Source organism: Heptranchias perlo, chromosome 3, assembly GCF_035084215.1.
Source record: "Heptranchias perlo isolate sHepPer1 chromosome 3, sHepPer1.hap1, whole genome shotgun sequence".
Lineage (NCBI taxonomy): Eukaryota > Metazoa > Chordata > Chondrichthyes > Hexanchiformes > Hexanchidae > Heptranchias > Heptranchias perlo.
In genome coordinates, this window is record NC_090327.1 from 123,972,445 (window position 1) to 123,989,680 (window position 17,236).

Here is a 17,236-nt window from a genome sequence, read left to right on the forward strand (position 1 = left end):
TCAGAGGTTCAGTTTGATTATACATTGTCTCGATGTTAATGTGTCTTCGCCAGGGGATCATTGTTTGATGTAAATGAATCTCTAAAATTGATCATGGGCTGGAGTCTCATTGACTGGCACCTGGGGTTAACTGTTTCATATCTCGCAGCCTGTTTCATGTCTTGCAGTTTTACAGTGTTTTTACAGTATTTTCTATATTTGTAGTCTTTCACACGCCAGTCCTTGCGGTGCCGACTGGTTGCAGGAAAGGCCTCAAGCATGCCGGTGGGCACCGCACGGACAAGACCGCGGGGGAGAGGCAGCGGACCCCTCCGCCGCCAACCCCCCACCTCCCCCCCCCACTCCCCCGGACCTGTGGATAGCCCAGGAGAAGGTCCACGAGAAGGTCCTTGGAAATGCCCCTCCCCCTCCGCACCAAGGTTAGGTGAATCTCCACAAGGAGTAAGAGAGAATTTGTCTGACCGTCATTACTGGGGTTCTCTCACATTGCACTCCTAGTTTTTATCATTCTCAATTGCTCCTACTTCGTAATTCAAAATGTTCCTTTTTTTTGAATGTGCCTCCTTAATGCAGATATATGACCATTTTAGCTCTGTTCTCTGCATTGGTTTGAATTTGTTGATAGTGAACAACTTTACTTAGAAGAACTGAACACAATTATGTTTACCCTTGTATTGAGACAGCTTTGCTATATGGATTACATAAATCATTCATATCACTTCCTGTAGTGGTTAGATTGCTTGGTGAATTTGGTTACAGCACTTTTATACCCACAAGCATAGAAATATGATTCACCTGCAATATACAACTCATCTAATGAGAACCACATCCAGTCTTCTTCTGCAGGACATTTTGGTTAATCTACATAGGAACAGGAGTAGGCCATCCAGCCCCTCGAGCCCATTCCGCCGTTCAATTAGATCACAGCTGATCTGTATCTCAATTCCATTGACTCACCTTGGTTCCATATCCCTTAGTACCCTTACCTAATGAAAATCTATCAATCTCAGTTTTGAAATTTTCAATTGACCCCCAACCTCAGGAGGTCCCGCTTGATTGTTGGAGTTCCCACATCCTCGGCCTACTTAAGGACTAGATGTATGTTGGGCACAGGTTCACCTGGTGCGACAAGACATTCTAGTCAGTCCACTGACGGTGGTGTGATCTGCCACAGATTTCAGGCTTGGGTCATAGCTTGGACACCCACTGCAGCCACACTCTCCCCCCCACCCCACCCCCGCCAAAGATGTGCCCAGGCCATTTTTTTAACATATTGAAGTTTGAAGCGGCCCCCTTTTAATGGGGGGGGGGGGGGTCACAGAGGCAGCATCAATTTTCTTTCGGTGGCCTCCTCCATGCCAGCCTGGTGCTCTTTGGCCAGATTCTCCAGTCAGGGGAAACATCCCCTCAGAATCTTAAATGTTTCAATGAAATCACCTCTCATTCTTCTAAACTCCAGAGAGTAGAGGCCCATTCTACTCAATCTCTCCTCATAGGACAACCCTCTCATCCCAGGAATCAATCCAGGCACAGGCACGATGGGCCGAATGGCCTCCTTATGTGTCGTATAATTCTATGACCTCATTCAACCCTGGGGGCCAGCGGTAGAGTTTTGGGGTGGGTGCATCTTGGCAATGATGCCCAGGTCTGCTGCCTGTGGATTTTCTGGGCCTAACTCCCTGATAATCCCGCATATCCCTGGATAATTCCAGTTGATAGAAGTAACTCATCAGATAAGCAATTGCGGAGATGTGGTGGGAGGAGGAAGTCTGTACAAAGGTCTTAAATAAATAAACACACTTAAAAGGACTAAACAGAGATAGGGATAAGTGGAGTAGTCATTAGTACGGTTATGTATTAATTCCGACTGCAGGTTATCCTTTCTAATTCCCAGAGATAATTGTGTTCAATCAGCAGTAATCAAAATGCAAATATAAAACCCCACAATTACGTCGGTTCGGGTCTTAAAAATGGAGTTTGCTGAATTGAATTTACTGCACTTACAATAACATTGCGTTGTACTACAGGCCTCAGAGTTGATATGCAGATTTTATTTCTTTACTGAGTATAATATACTGGGAGAATCTTTTTCCTTGAGCTGCATTAAGTGGTTTTGTTGGGAACTTCTGTTTGAAAAAAAGATAAACAAAGTTTCACGAACAATCTTTTAAAACGTTTTTCTTTCCAACTGTATATTTAAATGGTGCTCTCGGCTAATAACAGCTTTTTCCCCCCATTGTCTAATAGTTATTTTAGCTGAAATAATTGTGGGGCAATGTAGCTTTAATTATTGCTTAACCTTGGGTTAAGGAATTAAGTAGCGCTGTAGGGACATCACTTATTCTGAATGTGTCCTTTGGTGATGGAATAAACAGAATAACTGTGGGTAAAACTGGCTCGGAATCATTTGTTCTCAGCATCAATATTTACTTTCAAGATGGCTTATTTCAGGGTTTTCCATTTTCTACAGAGGTCAGTGCCAGTACCTTTTTTTTGTTTGTTTTTGTTCCCCTTTTATTTCTTGTAACGCAGCCACCTTATTTCACATCAAAGCAGCTGGCTCCTGCTGGCAATATATTCATACAGCAACCATTCACGACTAAACCAAAAGCATAACAAGGGGGGCATAACCTTAAAATTAGAGCTGGACCATTCAGGGGTGATGTCAGGAAGCACTTCTTCACATAAAGGGTAGTGGAAATCTGGAACTCTCTCCCCCAAAAAGCTGTTGAGGCTGGGGGTCAATTGAAAATGTCAAAAATGAGTTTGATAGATTTTTGTTAGGCGAGGGTATTAAGGGTTACGGAACCAAGGCAGGTAGATGGAGTTAAAATACAGATCAGCCATGATCTAATTGAATGGCGGAACAGGCTTGAGGGGCTGAATGGCCTACTCCTGTTCCTATGTTCCTATAACTGAATTGACAAGCTAATAGATCTGCCTCACTTTAAAAAAAAACTATTCTTCCTCTCCTCTTTCTTTTCTCCGCTTCTCCTGAAAGTTGGCTGCTCATTAGGTGTACAGTTCTTTGGGCAGCCCTCCACTACATTGCCCGACTGATTATACACTTCACTCGGCCCTTGTACCACCGTTGGGACTTAGCACTCTACTGTCGGAGCTCATCAAGCCCTGTGCATGACCTTTGCTCCCAATGCACCGCACGCCTGATTTTACAAGGCATGACCTGAGGACGAATGATGATGTTGGACTACTGACACCTGTGGTTTCATTTAAATATTAAAATCTAATGGAAAAATATTGGCCAGAGAATTGTACCAGTTTGGGCGAGGTTCCGCCCACAAGGCAAAGCTCACCAATTAAAAAAAAAATGGGCTCAACAATGTCCTGGGAGTTTGCATCTTGGAGCAAGCCTCTTAAAGAGAGAAGGTTCTCATCAGCCTTTATGCCAAGTGATATACTTTTTCAGGAGGATGGGGTTCATTCAAATTGGTTGGAGGCTGACGGGTTGTTCTGAATGTAGTAATGGCAATTGGGAGGTATTTAAACTATTTGGGAATAGAATTAAAGTAACTAATTCTGTGTGCAGTTCCTATAGAACTAGAGACCACAAAGTGCAGCTAATAATAATAGTAAAAACCTATTTTGTCTAATTACAGAGAACAAGACAAGTTATGCAAAGGAAACCAGGGTCAGGCCACTTGAAATGTTCCTATGTAAATACTAGAAGTATTAGGAATAAAATGGTGGAATTGCAGATATGTGCTTCTATGGAGGAGCTAGATGTTATAACTATTCCTGACATGTGTTTGGATCTTAATGATGCTTATGAAATTCAGTTCAAAGGGTACAGGAGATTCCAAAAGGAGAGGACAGGTTAAAAAGGAATGGGGTAGAGTACTATTGGGTACTTGTGGCTCAGTGATAGCTCTTGTGCCTCTGAGATAGAAGGTTGTAGGTTTCAAGGCCCAGTCCTGAGTACAAAATCTAAGCTGATACTATTAGAGCTGCTGTTTTTCAGATGAGATATTAAACCATATAGATGTACAACATACCATGGTACTATTTCAAAGAAGAGCAGTGGTGTTCTCCCTGGTGTCCTTACCAATATTTATTGCTCAACCAACATCACTAAAAAAAGCAGATTGTCTGGTCATTTATTTAATTGCTGTTTGTGGGACCTTGCTGTGTTCAAATTGGCTGCCACATTTCCCACATTACAACAGCAATTACACTTCAAAAATACTTAATTGGCTGTGGAGCACATTGGGATGTCCTGAAGTCATGAAAGGTGCTATATAAATGCATGTTCTTTCTTATTTCTAAAAGAGGTTATTGTTGCAATAGAGTCTGGGGAAATTGGTCAACAGACAAACGTTGGAATGATTTGGGTGCAACTGGATCAGGATTTGGGCCAAAGTTGACTTTTGGGGCTCAATTTTCCTGGGAAATTGCGGGTATGTTGGGGGCGGGGGGGGGCTCCGAAGATCAGAGAAATCCTGTTCGGGTTCGGAACCCAGCTCCAACCCGCAGACTTCCAGGTTCCCCACTGACGCGTCTGGGTGAGCACGCACCTCCCGAATGCAGAAGTCCCACCGGCAATTAAAGCTGGCGGGATGATACTTGACACAATTGTTGAGATAGTTTAAGTAGTTGAACTACTTAATTTTCTCCACATTGAGGCAGGGGTGTGATTTTGAAGCATCCTCAGCGTGTTTCCCGTGCTGTGGGAAACACTCCATGTTCAACAGACGTGTTTCAGCCAGCAGCCAGTGGGGAGAAAAGGTCACTTATTGCAGCAGGGCACTCAGTTCTTTCAGACAAACTTTTGGCTGCGAGATCTTTGTGTTTTCACTGAAAATTCTTACTTTCCACTCGAATTTCTTCTGTTCCCACATATTTAACTACTTTGCGGACCCCCTCAAACTCACACCGTCAGGATAGGGGGGGAGGGCACCATGGCTGCAGTCACCACTACATCCCAGCATGAGCAACATCACCATCCTCGCCAGGCACGGTGTCCACGTCCGCCACGTGGAGCTCCACAACACAGTGCTGCACCACAGGCACCTGCACAAGAGCAGAGAGAGCAATGACAAAGAGGGGAACCGCTTGAGGAGGCCCCATCCACATCTGCCACCCACATGGAGGAGGAGGAACCCATCGGAAGAGCAGCGGCTCACCTGGCTGCTCGTGAGGCCAGGGAGTCATTGATATGTGAAAGCTTCTCCTAACTTCAGAAAGTGTGAACAGTCCAGTCCTCACACCACCTGGAAAGAGCAGCACCCACACCAGGCCGCCCACCACTCCCTGCACAAAACAGTCCTGCAACTACACATACACCCACTGTAAAGTGACCCAATGGGTGGCATCAAGTGTTGCCGTTAATGGTGAACCTCATGAAAGGGTCCAATCACAAAAGACAGTCAAGAATGGGCAAGACATGGCAGCAGTGGTGACAATCATAACATTTAATGTCACTTTAACAAAAACTAAATATAAATGGAAAACATGACCATCTGTCAAACACCCTTGTGCATACCCTTGGTGCTCACAAAACCTTCCCCTTTCTCTTACGACTACTTCTACGTGGTGCATCCCCTGTGGCTGCAGCAGAGGTAGTGGCAGGTTGCTCATGTTCATGCCCTGACTGCTTAGACGCTTTGGGCCTACGCCCTCTGGGATTTGGAACCCACTGATGCGGACTCTCCACAGCTGCCCCTGCCACCAGTGTCTGCTTGTGTTCATATGTGTGTTGTAACTCACCAGGTGCCAACCCAACTAACTGAGGACTAGGACCCACTGAGGTGTGAGTATCTGCGCTGGTGGATGGCTCATTAAGATGTGATGGTGCATCCTCAGAGGCCGGCAGGTCCTCTGAGGAATCGCCCTCTGCAGTCACAGCGGTCGCTGAAGGCCCTGTCAGAGAACAGAAGGCAATAATAAGCATCATCACTGATGTGTCATGTTGCGAGGGGGGCAACGGGTGAGACATGGGAGCGCTTTGAGTGGCGTCCCCACTTCCATGTCCCCTTTCACCATTATCCCTCCCCTGGGCCAGGGCCACATCACTCTTACCACTCTGCTGGACAACAGTTTGGAGGACATGTGTGATGCCTTGTAAGGCCAATGCTAGTGTATCTGCCTGTCTGTTTAAGGCGGCAGAATATTGTTCACCCTGAGTCTGAACCACCGTTGTCAGGGCCTGAATGGACTCATTTGTGAACCGTACTTGAAGCTCCATGGAGGCTAGCCTTCTCTCCATCGCAGACATTCCTGCACTTACCAGCGACACTATCTCAGAGATGCCCTCACGTCCCTGTGACAGTATCTCAGAGATTCCTTCCCGTACCTGTGCCATCATTCCACTCATGCAGGAGTTGGACTCCTCCATTCTCTGCGCGATTGTGGAGAGTGTGCGTGACACCTGTTCCAGCACCTCGCAAATGTGCTGGTGCCCCTCGATCATTCTCCTTTTAAAGGATGGCCCCCAGGTTTCCACATCTGCGTCCAGATGAGCAGAGCCTGGAGAGGAGTGCTCCCACTGACGCGGACTCTCCACAGCTGCCCCTGCCACCAGTGTCTGCTCGTGTTCATATGTGTGTGGTAACTCACCAGGTACCAATCCAACTAACTGAGGACGGGGATCCACCGAGGTGTGAGTATCTGCGCTGGTGGATGGCTCGTTAAGATGTGATGGTGCATCCTCAGAGGCCGGCAGGTCCTCCGAGGAATCGCCCTCTCCCGTCACAGTGGTTGCTGAAGGTCCTGTAGGAGAACAGAAGGCAATATTAAGCATCATCACAGATGTGTCATGTTGCAATGAGCATACTGAGGTGCTGAAGATGGCGAGGTATGTTAACATCAATTCATATTGTGTGTGATGAATGTTAAAGTTGTGTCACCAGACGTTTGTCAGGTGCCAGTCTCGGCGGCCCTGACGGACAGGCACTCGAGGGTTCGGCTGACTCCAGTGTCTCCTGCTTCGCCTCTGTGAGAACGACGATCTGTTGTGGCCCCCCTCCAGTCCTCGCCCTCTCCCGTGCATTCTAGGCTCTCTTCTCCTAGAAGGGGAGAAAGTACAGAGGTGTGAGTGAGTGATGGTGAAGTGGCCAACCAATGAATGCATTGGTTTGGGTGAGGCTGACCGTGAAAGAGATGCATCAGAGGGTGAGTATGAGACAGAGCCAAGACATTGGATGAGGATTGGGTTGAGTGGTAGTGGTGGGGTGACTAATGGGGAGGTGAAGAAGTGCTGAGGAAGTGCAGGTAAGTTGAGGGTGAGTCTTAAGTGGGTGTGAGGATTGATGTAATAGAGTAGTGATGGCAGTGCAGAATGAGTTGGGGGGTGGGGGCGGTGATGTGGAAGACGGAATGTAGGAGAATCAGTAAGTGTACTCACTTTGACTGACCTAGTTAGGTCATTGAAACGCTTCCTGCACTGGACCCAGGTGCGGGAGATGTTGCTTCTGCTGGTGACCTCCTCTGCCACCTTGAGCCAGAGGCAGAGGCAGGCATCTTCCTCCCGTCCGGCAGGTAAAACAGATCCCTCCTCCTCCTCACCCCATCCAGTAACATCTGGAGTGAGGCATCGTTGAATCTTGGAGCAGCCTTGCCCATGTGCTGCTCCATTGTGGTGTGTGGGTGTTTGCTCCAGGAAAAGCCATTGGAGGACTGCCACTTTAAATAGAGCTCCTCCAGCCAACAGCCTGTGATGCGGGTGTGCAGTCCGCCCACTGCGCAGCTTTTGGACGGCAAACCCGGAAACCACATTAAGTGGCTCCAATTGAATCGCGATCGCGTGGGAAACGAACATTTTTTATTGGGTGGGTTACCCACGCGCCCATTCACCCCCCCCCCACCTCCCCGTTGCCATCCCGCCTCCCTGCTAATATCGGGGCCTTGACGTCTGTTATAGACTTCAAGAACAACAGGTTCAGCAAGACAGGGAATTTTGTAAGTAAATTAGAAGGGCAGTAGAACAGTGTCGATTTGTGGTAGTGGGGGGATTTCAATTATCTATCTGTATTGGATTATTAGTCTAAATCATAAGCTCAAACCCACAACCTTCTGCCACGTTACCTCCATTAAAGGGATTTTCAAGATGGCAACCTTAAACGTCTGGAGGGAGATGAAAGCCAGCTCACATGACCTTACTGAGGTGAATTTAGTCCACTCGTGAGGAAGATGCTGATAACTTGCTCACTCAAGTTATTCCCCATTCAAAGATGAATTGCACATTCCACACACTTCTTTATTGAGTACAATCTATCTAATCAGCATAAATATTTGACAGTATATAAATACTCGCATTCGCCCTCTTATCTAGAAATATGCACTCCAAATAGAAAAAAAATCTTAATAGCTGAATGGATTAAATTAAGAATAGGTTTACGCTTGCAGACGAGTTTCGGGCCCCACCTGTTTCTTGACTTCATAAAGTTGGAAATTATTTGGTCACATTGTGTTAAGAACAGTCTGTTCCTGGAACAGAAGACTCTGGAGAGACCTTAGTGAAATGCTATCCGTTGGCTGCAGATTTCCTTCGCACTGTAATATTTACAATTTTCTGGCAGTATTGCGATATCAGCATGCGCTGGGTGCTCTGCTGGGATAACTGAATCACCACATGTGCCAGAAAACGCCGTAATCGAAATGTGTGAATAGGTGCTGGGCAGAGGCTAACAATGTCCTGCAGTAAATTGTTTCTTGATCAACTTGAATGATTGGATCATTATATTATTTTCGCCCCCATCCCCAGTTTTCTCCATAGGTACCAGCTGCTCTACGAACCTTGCTGAAGTCACCATTTTTGATATGTGAGCTTAGACAGTAGGCTTTCTGTGTGTGTGTGTGTGTGTGTGTGTGTGTGTGTGGGTGTGTGGGAGGGGTTAGGGGAGGGGGGGGTTATCACGGCCTCAGTCTAATCCTGTGTTCACCTGGAGTTCATACGTGTAGATGAAAATTCTGCTGCCTCGGCGGATCCTAACTCGCACCAAGTCCCGTTCACCCATCACCCCCTGTGCTCGCTGACCTACATTGGCTCTCGGATCACGAACGCCTCGATTTTAAAATTTTTATTCTTGATTTCAAATCCCTCCACGGCCTCACCCCTCCCTATCTCTGTAACCTCCTCCAGCCCTACAACCCTCTGAGATCTCTGCGCTCCTCTAATTCTGGCCTCTAGCGCATCCCTGATATTTTTCACTCCACCTTTGGCGGCCGTGCCTTCAGCTGCCTAGGACCTAAGCTCTAGAATTCCCTCCCTAAACCTCTCCGCCTCTCTACCTCTCTCTATCCTCCTTTATGATGCTCCTTAAAACCTACCTCTTTGACCAAGCTTATGGTCACCTGTCCTAATGTCTATTTATGTGGCTTGGTTTCCAATTTTGTCTGATAATCGCTCCCGTGAAGTGTCTTGGGATGTTTTACTATGTTAAAGGTGCTATATAAATGCAAGTTGTTATTGTTTCAGCAGGGAATAGTGATCAAGAGCAGGAACCCTGATTGATGTTTCCCCCCTCCCACTTCAGCACAAGGTCAACTGTGGTATCCCTACCCCCACCCCCCAACTCAGATCAGCTGAGTCATTGCAGAGTGGGAATCAAGCCTGGGATCTTCCTGGTCAGTTTGGTTTCACACAATGCACTTCACTTATGAGCTTTGGCATCGGGAGAAACTAGGGTTGCCAACTTTAGTTGGATGTATTCCTGGATGTTTCATCACATGACCTCTCGTCTCCACTGCCCGGCCTGGCCAAGCAGCCTTCCCCCCACTCCCCCACATTTGCTATATTTTTATAATGAATAAACAAAAGTGTTCAAAGAAAATGTTTTAAAACGTTGCTATTAGTGCCCCAATGACTTTTCCCTATGACACTTCTCTTGTCCAGGAGATTAATCTTCAATTCCTGGAGTCTCCAGGCCAATCCTGGAGGGTTGGCAACCCTAGGGGAAACCTACACACTATTGTTAATTCTCTGAAGCAAGTATCATGAGGAAAAAGTCAGCGTGTTTGAAAGGAGTGCAAGTCAGAGAACTGGTGCTAGTGTTGTAATCCAATCTCTGATCCATGTTCCCTTTTGAGAGTGGCTCCAAACCGGAAATCTAGGATCAGTGAATTTATCCTCTTGTGTGTCAGAAACATGACAGTTGGAGAGGATACTAACAAGCACTTTCAGTAAAATAAGAGAGACAGAGAACACAGAGTAAACCTCCCATCTTTTACTTTGAAAGCAGCATGCATTCGAAATAATAACAAATGCCAGGGAGTGATTTCAAGACTGTTATCACTTCTCAGGGTTCAGATGTTCTGGATCTGTCACGTGCACACAACAATAATTCTTGAACTCAAAGAAGTTACTTTGGAAACTGTTGCAATGTGCTGAGCAGCCACACCACTGCCCCCCACCTCCTAATACTGCAGAGGAAGGGGGTCATTAGTAACATCGATTAAAGCCTGTAAAGCAGTTTTGGGGTGCTCTGTCAATCAGGAAGGATTGGCCTACTCTCCAGGAATGCGATGAGGGTTCCTATGCTCCCACAAGTTCAGCCAAGTCATATTTTAACTGAAAGGCCAACTAAAAAAAAATGCTTTTCTTTCATCGTTGAAGTATAAATAAAATCTTTTAATTACAACGGTGTTATTTTTGTAGTTCATTTCAGATTGCTGTCACTGGGTCCAGGTTCGTCCTGCGGATGGGGATGAAGAGGAGGCATTCATAGAATCATAGAATCATAGAATGATTCAGCACAGAAGGAGGCCATTCGACCCATCGCGCCTGTGCCGGCTCTTTTAAAGAACTATCTAATTAGTCCCACTCCACTCCCCTGCCGCATTGCCCTGCAAATTTTTCCCCTTCAAGTATTTATCCAATTCCCTTTTGAAAGTTATTATTGAATCTGCTTCTACCACCCTTTCAGGCAGTGAATTCCAGATCATAACAACTCGCTGCGTAAAATTTGTTTTTCATGTCGCCTCTGGTTCTTTCGCCAATCACCTAAAATCTGTGTCCTCTTCGACCCTTCTGCCACTGGAAACAGTTTCTCCTTACTTACTATATCAAAACCGTTCATGATTTTGAACACCTCTATTAAATCTTCCCTTAACCTTCTTTGCTCTAAGGAGAACAATTCCAGCTTCTCCAGTCTCTACAGATAACTGAAGTCCCTCATCCCTGGCACCATTCAAGTAAATCTGCTCTGCACCCTCTCCAAGGCCTTCATCCTTACTTGTTCATCTCAGAGTCTGATTCTGAAATGGTCAACATGAAAGGAATATGAGCCTTTCTCTGCGGAAGTGTGGACTCACCATCCAGAGTTTGCAATACACAACAAATGGCAATATTGTTGATTTTAAATCAAAGGACCTTTGCTTAATCTAATTTTTAAATGTAATAATAGTGTAAAGTAGTTTCTCGCTTAAAATTTTATCTTCCATCTCTTGAAGCATCAACTATATTATATTTTTGTTAAATCAGCTTAAATCCCCAGGCCACTTCCCCCCCACCCCTCCCAGTAGACAACAGGATGGGCAGGCAACCTGGTTACAATTTTCCACCACTGTTTCTCTAAACCTGCCTCCGAGAGACGTTCTACAACAGTTTGAGAGGGAGTCCTGATTTTCACTCTCCTTCCCCTCAAAAGTATTTGACCTCCTCAGCTGAGATTGGGAACTCAGCACCCCTTGAGGGAAATGTGCCTACTTCTCCCACTGACATAGTACTACACACATGATACTCCATTGCAAAGCACCACCAAAACCTTAGCCGTACCAACATCTGATTGACATTATGCATGGAACAAAACAATAGCAGCACTCGCTGGCCAAGAAAAACTCATATTTAAACCATGTCATTTTTTGCTGTGCTGGCATTATCGGTCAGAATATTTTAAAGTTACACAGATCATTAGAAGGCAAATGTGGTAGACCATTGTTTATGCTATTATAGCAGTTTAGCTCTTCTATATCAGACTGCTTCTCTCCTGTGTATCATAATTATTATCTTTAACATTTAAAAAAATTCCTATAATGAATTATTACCTCTATTGCCTTGAATGTAACATAACAGTTGATTAAGTGCACTTCATGTTAGCTTTGCAAAAGAGGGTAAGGGCTAACTAATTTTGGTCTCTGATGTGTTCACCCCCCTGCTCCTATTTTATACCAATTTTTCTTTCCTCTTCTTTGTGAACACTTCTGGTCTCCATATTATAAAAAGGATGTAGAGGCATTGGAGAAGTTTATACCTATCAGAAAAGATTGAACAGGCTGGGACTCTTTTCTCTAGAAAATAGAAGGCTGAGGAGTGACCTGATAGAGGTTTTTTTAAGATTATGAAAAGGTTTGATAGGGTAGACGTAAAGACGATGTTTCCACTTGTGGGGTGGGAGGAAGCTCAAGTGGAGCATAAACATCAGCATGGACCAGCTGGGCAGAATGGCTTGTTTCTGTGCTGTAGACTCTATGTAATTCTTTGGCTTTCCCTGAGTCACATCCCGTTGCCTGACTGAACTGTTCCCAGGCCACTGCTAATGCTACTCTTTATCCGAGTGTCTTGGAGAGGTGCCTCAACTACTGACTTATCTCATCCTCTCCACAGGGAAATGCCAAGCCTACTCTCTGCCCAGTTTACCAAAGTGGGAAGGTCAAGTGAATCAGAGGAGACAGTTCAGAAATAACAGAATGAGTAAAACTAAATATGTGAGTGCCTAGAATGATGGCAAATGGAAATAAATGCAGACAAATATAAAATACCACATCTAGGAGGAAAAAATGTTTGGCACACGCACTTCATGAATGGTGTTGAAATAATTAAGGATGAAGTTGAAAGAGACCCTAGAATCTTAGCAGACTCCACATTTAACGTCTAACTAATGCAGAGTAGCAATCAACAAAAGCCAATAGCCAATTCAGTAGAATACAAGTCAGTGGAGGTTGTGATCAAACTGTAGAGCGCTCTGATCAGAACTTTCCTTGAGTGCTGTGTCCAGTTCTGGTCATCAAAACACAAGGGGGTCACTCAAGCACTGGAAGTAGTGCCGAGAAGAGCCACAAGATTGAACGCTGGTGTCAAAGGTCAGAGTGATGATGAAAGGCCGAAGAAACAAATTGGGCTTTTCAGTTTGGAAAAGAGATATCTGAGAGGTGATTTTATAGAAAGAAAATAAAAAGAAAGACTTGCATTTATTATAACGCCTTTCACATCCTCAAGTTCAAACTACTAAAAGGTAAATTTAAGTTTACATATCAAGAAGATTTTCTTCACACAAAAAATGATCAACACTTGAAACCAACTACCAGATAGCGTAGTGGAGACAAACATCCTGGAATCATTTAAGAAATAATTGGACGCCACAATGGGTGGGGAAACGTGTAGGGCCTTTGCAGATGGATGAAGTAAAATGGGTCAAACGTCCTTCCTAATCGGCAAGTATCTTGTGAGCACCAAGACATTGAGAAATGGTGTCACCATTTGTAATGGGGTTTCACCCAACAGAAGATCAAATCACTGTTCAGATCAACTTTCTTTTTCTTTGCTTTTCTCAGCGGTTCCACTTTATTTCAACCTTGTGATGTTCTCTGCCATTCTGTAGACTACAGGGAGTTATTCCCACTATTATGTTGAATTAGAGACAAAGATCATACTGTTACTGGCTGAATCAATAGAGGGAAATTGTTTTCAGATGTGTAATACATATTCACCAAAGTCCCTGCTGGGTTTTAGCAGTTAAATCTGAAGGCTTTCTTTTTTGGGGGTCACACATGCAAATTTTTATATGATGTTTGATATTAAATAAATATCTATTGCATCACAAAAGCAGCATTAAATCATTTCTGAACTCCAAAAGCTAGACTAAAACTCATCCATTTTTTTTCCTCACTTGCAAGCAGCATTCATGATAAATGTTTTCAGTCTTGAGCCTGACTATAACTCTTTCATGGCCTTGCCATTTCTGAGTTACTGAGAAATGTAGTGCAATGAGAGACATGGGGGGATGGTCAAAGGGGTGGCTGAGGCACAGATGACACCTCCCTCACATGCATCTTCTGAACATCCTCCTCTTTCAAAACCTGCAAATACAGAGGGAAGCCCATGGTGTAGCCACAGCAGCAGCTTGATCTGAAGGCCTCGATTTTAACTCCCCTCCCATCCGGCGGAAACCAGGTGAGGGAGGGCGGGGGTGCAGTTAAAATGGAGTGGGGGGCTTACCCAATCCTTTTCCGCCCCGATCTGCCCGACTGCAATTTTAAATTTAAATTAGCCGGTGGGGGGTCCTCTTTAAATATGTAGATCGGGCAGTGATGACAGTATCGGGGGCCCAATCTGCCATTTTAATCTAAGGCCTGAGCTGGGGAGCAGTAATGGTTTCCGCACCAGGCCTAACCTGCCGGGAACAAGAAAGTGGGCCAGCAAGATACCTTTTTAAAATTTATTACAGGTTTCCTTTGTGGGCCAGGAAGAGCAGGAGTGCCCCCCCCCCCCCACCCCAGGCCCCACAAGGAAACTTTGCATTTCCCAATGCCCCGGCTCCCCATCCACCCCCATCGCCCCCCCTCCCCACACCACTCCGACCGCGATTCCCCACCCAGAGCCCTTGCAGTCACTTACCTTGGACCGGGGACCGTTCCTCCGGGTCCTCGGCGACGGCCTCCTGCCACCCAATCGTAATGGCCGGGCAGCTGCTTCCCATCGACGATCCGGCAGTTTCTGTCGGGAAGTCGGCAAGTGGCACGCAAATGAGGCCCGGCTGTTAAAATTGGCCAAGCCTGCCTGCTGCCATTCTCGGACGGGTACACTTCTCGCTTCACAAGCCGCTTTGTAAAAATCGAGGTCCAAAATATTCCTGGGAAACAAGTAAATCTTTTCTTTAAATCTCCTCAGGATGTGGGTAATGCAGACAAGGCAGTATTTATTGCCTGTCTCTAGTTGCCCTGAGGGCATTAAGAGTAAACATATATAATGTGGAACTGGAGGGACATATAGGCCAGACCAGGCGGGGACGGGATGGGGGGGGGGCGCAGAAATATACTTCCCTGAAGGACATTTCTATGTTACAGTCCTTTCTCAGTAACCTCCTCCAGCCCTACAACCCTCCAAGATCTCTGCGCTCCTCCAATTGTGGCCTTGTGTGCATCCCCGATTTTCATCGCTCCACACTCCGCCGTGCCTTCAGTTGCCTGGATCCTAAGCTCTGGAATTCCATCCCTAAACCTCTCCGCCTCTCTACTTCTCTCTCCTCCTTTAAGACGGTCCTTAAAAGCTAACTCTCTGACCAAGCTTTTGGTCACCTGCCCTAATATCTCCTTATGTGGTTTGGTGTCAAATTTTGTCTGATAATCGCTCCTGAGAAGCACATTGGGATATTTTATAACATTAAAGGCACTATATAAATGCAAGTTGTTGTTATTCGTGAACCAGTTGGGTTTTTACAGCAATCTTGCACTTTTATGGTCATTTTCTGATGTCAGCCCACAAATTACTAGATTTTTTTGAATTTAGTTTCAGAACTTGCCTTGCCGTGATTTAAACTGACGATCCAACTGATGGTTGTTAATGCAGAACTGTACCCACCAATGGAGGGCACTTTGAAGAAGCTGACAGCTTGTTCCAAATAGCAAAAATACCTTTCCATTGGGGTTAAATAAACAGAAGAGTTATTGGTACCAACTAACTAACTAACTAACAACAACAACAACAACAAATGGCGTGAAAATTTAACGTTTCATCTTAACCTACATTTTAGTACAAAAAACAAAACGGAGGAATAGTTCTACTTTTCCCCTAAACCCACCGTTTAAAAATTGATTAAACGTGACCATGTTACAGTCAACACTTTTTCCAGCCCGATCTCTCAAGCAATCCTGTCATTTCTGGCAAATTTGCAATATAAAAAATATCAAAAGTAGAGCAGGTCGGGATTTTAAAAAATATTTAACACTTCCATTTGCATCACTGTGATTGTAACTGATTAATTCAACAAGCTCTCAGAACCGAAGCATTCATTCTGAAAATAAGTTAAATGCCCAAGTGGAAAATCACCCCTGGCTGCTCTCGGGTTTTATGCATTTTTGGAAGCAAAAGAAGGGGGTTTTTCCGCTTCTTCCACATTCTGAACCTTGTTGTGAAAATCATTAAATAAAAAGCTCTTTAAAAATGTTGAAAAAAGCCAAAGCAAAATGCATTTGGGAGAAAAAAAATAAGTATTCAATCTAATTACATAGCTTTTTTTTAAACTAAAATTATACTAGCAATTCCGATTGTTCTTCGAGTTAATAACAAGGTTTATCCAACCAGGTTTTGTGAGAAGAGACTTTCACTGAATTATAAAGTTTTGTTTTAGAAACGCACTTGATATCAACCTACGCACCCCCCCACCCGCCCAATAATTTCTCCTTTCTAAAACTTTTATTTCCATTCTCCCGCATTCTTTGCATTACCTTAAACTGAAATTAACCCCTGCTTTGAAATTAAACTGAATAAAATTCAAAGAAAAGATTACCAGAGGTGGTGCATCCATCAATATAACATAGGGCCCCACGATCTGCACAGCCTACACCGCGACTTCAAGGAGGAGAGAGAGGTAGAGAGGTTTAGGGAGGGAATTCCAGAGCTTAGGGTCTAGGCAGCTGAAGGCACGGCCGCCAACAGTGGAGTTATGGAAGTGGGGTGCTTAGGAGGTCAGAATTGGGGAAGCGCAGAGATCTCGGAGGGTTGTAGGACTGGAAGAGGTTACAGAGATAGGGAGGGGTGAGGCCATGGAGGGATTTGAACATAAGAATGAGAATTTTAAAAATGAGGTGTTCTCGGACCAGGAGCTAATGTAGGTCAGCGAGCACAGGGGGTGACGGATGAATGGGACTTGATGCGAGTTAGGATACAGGCAGCAGAGTTTTGGGTGAGCTCCAATTTACAGCTGGTTAAACCCTTGCGCTCGAGACTCTCACGCCCCTCCTCCCACATTGCAAAGTTCATGCCCTTCTTCTCCCCTCACTGACCACAAGCAGTATGGAGACGATAACAAACGCCAATCGGACCAATCGGTGGCGAATGCAGTTTTGTGTCGTTACGATGAGTTTTACCGAGAGCCCCAATGTTTGGCTGGCATCTCTGCCATCCTCAGAGCAGCATATGACACTGCTCCAATTTTACTCCCGGTTCTAAAACATGTTCCTCTGCTGTTCCTCTAGAGGCCTGAAATTCCAATTGGCCCACTCCACCGATGGAAACTCAATGAAGCAGGCACCAAGTCCACCGATGCAGGGACACCCATCGCCA

At 45.2% G+C, this 17,236-nt stretch overlaps 1 long non-coding RNA gene across 1 annotated transcript in view; it reads right to left on the reverse strand.

Moving 5' to 3' along the window:
* LOC137307230 (uncharacterized) overlaps positions 1–17,236 on the reverse strand; it is a 42,763-nt gene that overhangs the window by 25,184 nt on the left and 343 nt on the right. The window contains exon 2 of the long non-coding RNA XR_010959079.1: positions 14,570–14,804. This is a non-coding gene — a long non-coding RNA (uncharacterized lncRNA). The remainder of the gene's footprint in view (positions 1–14,569; positions 14,805–17,236) is intronic.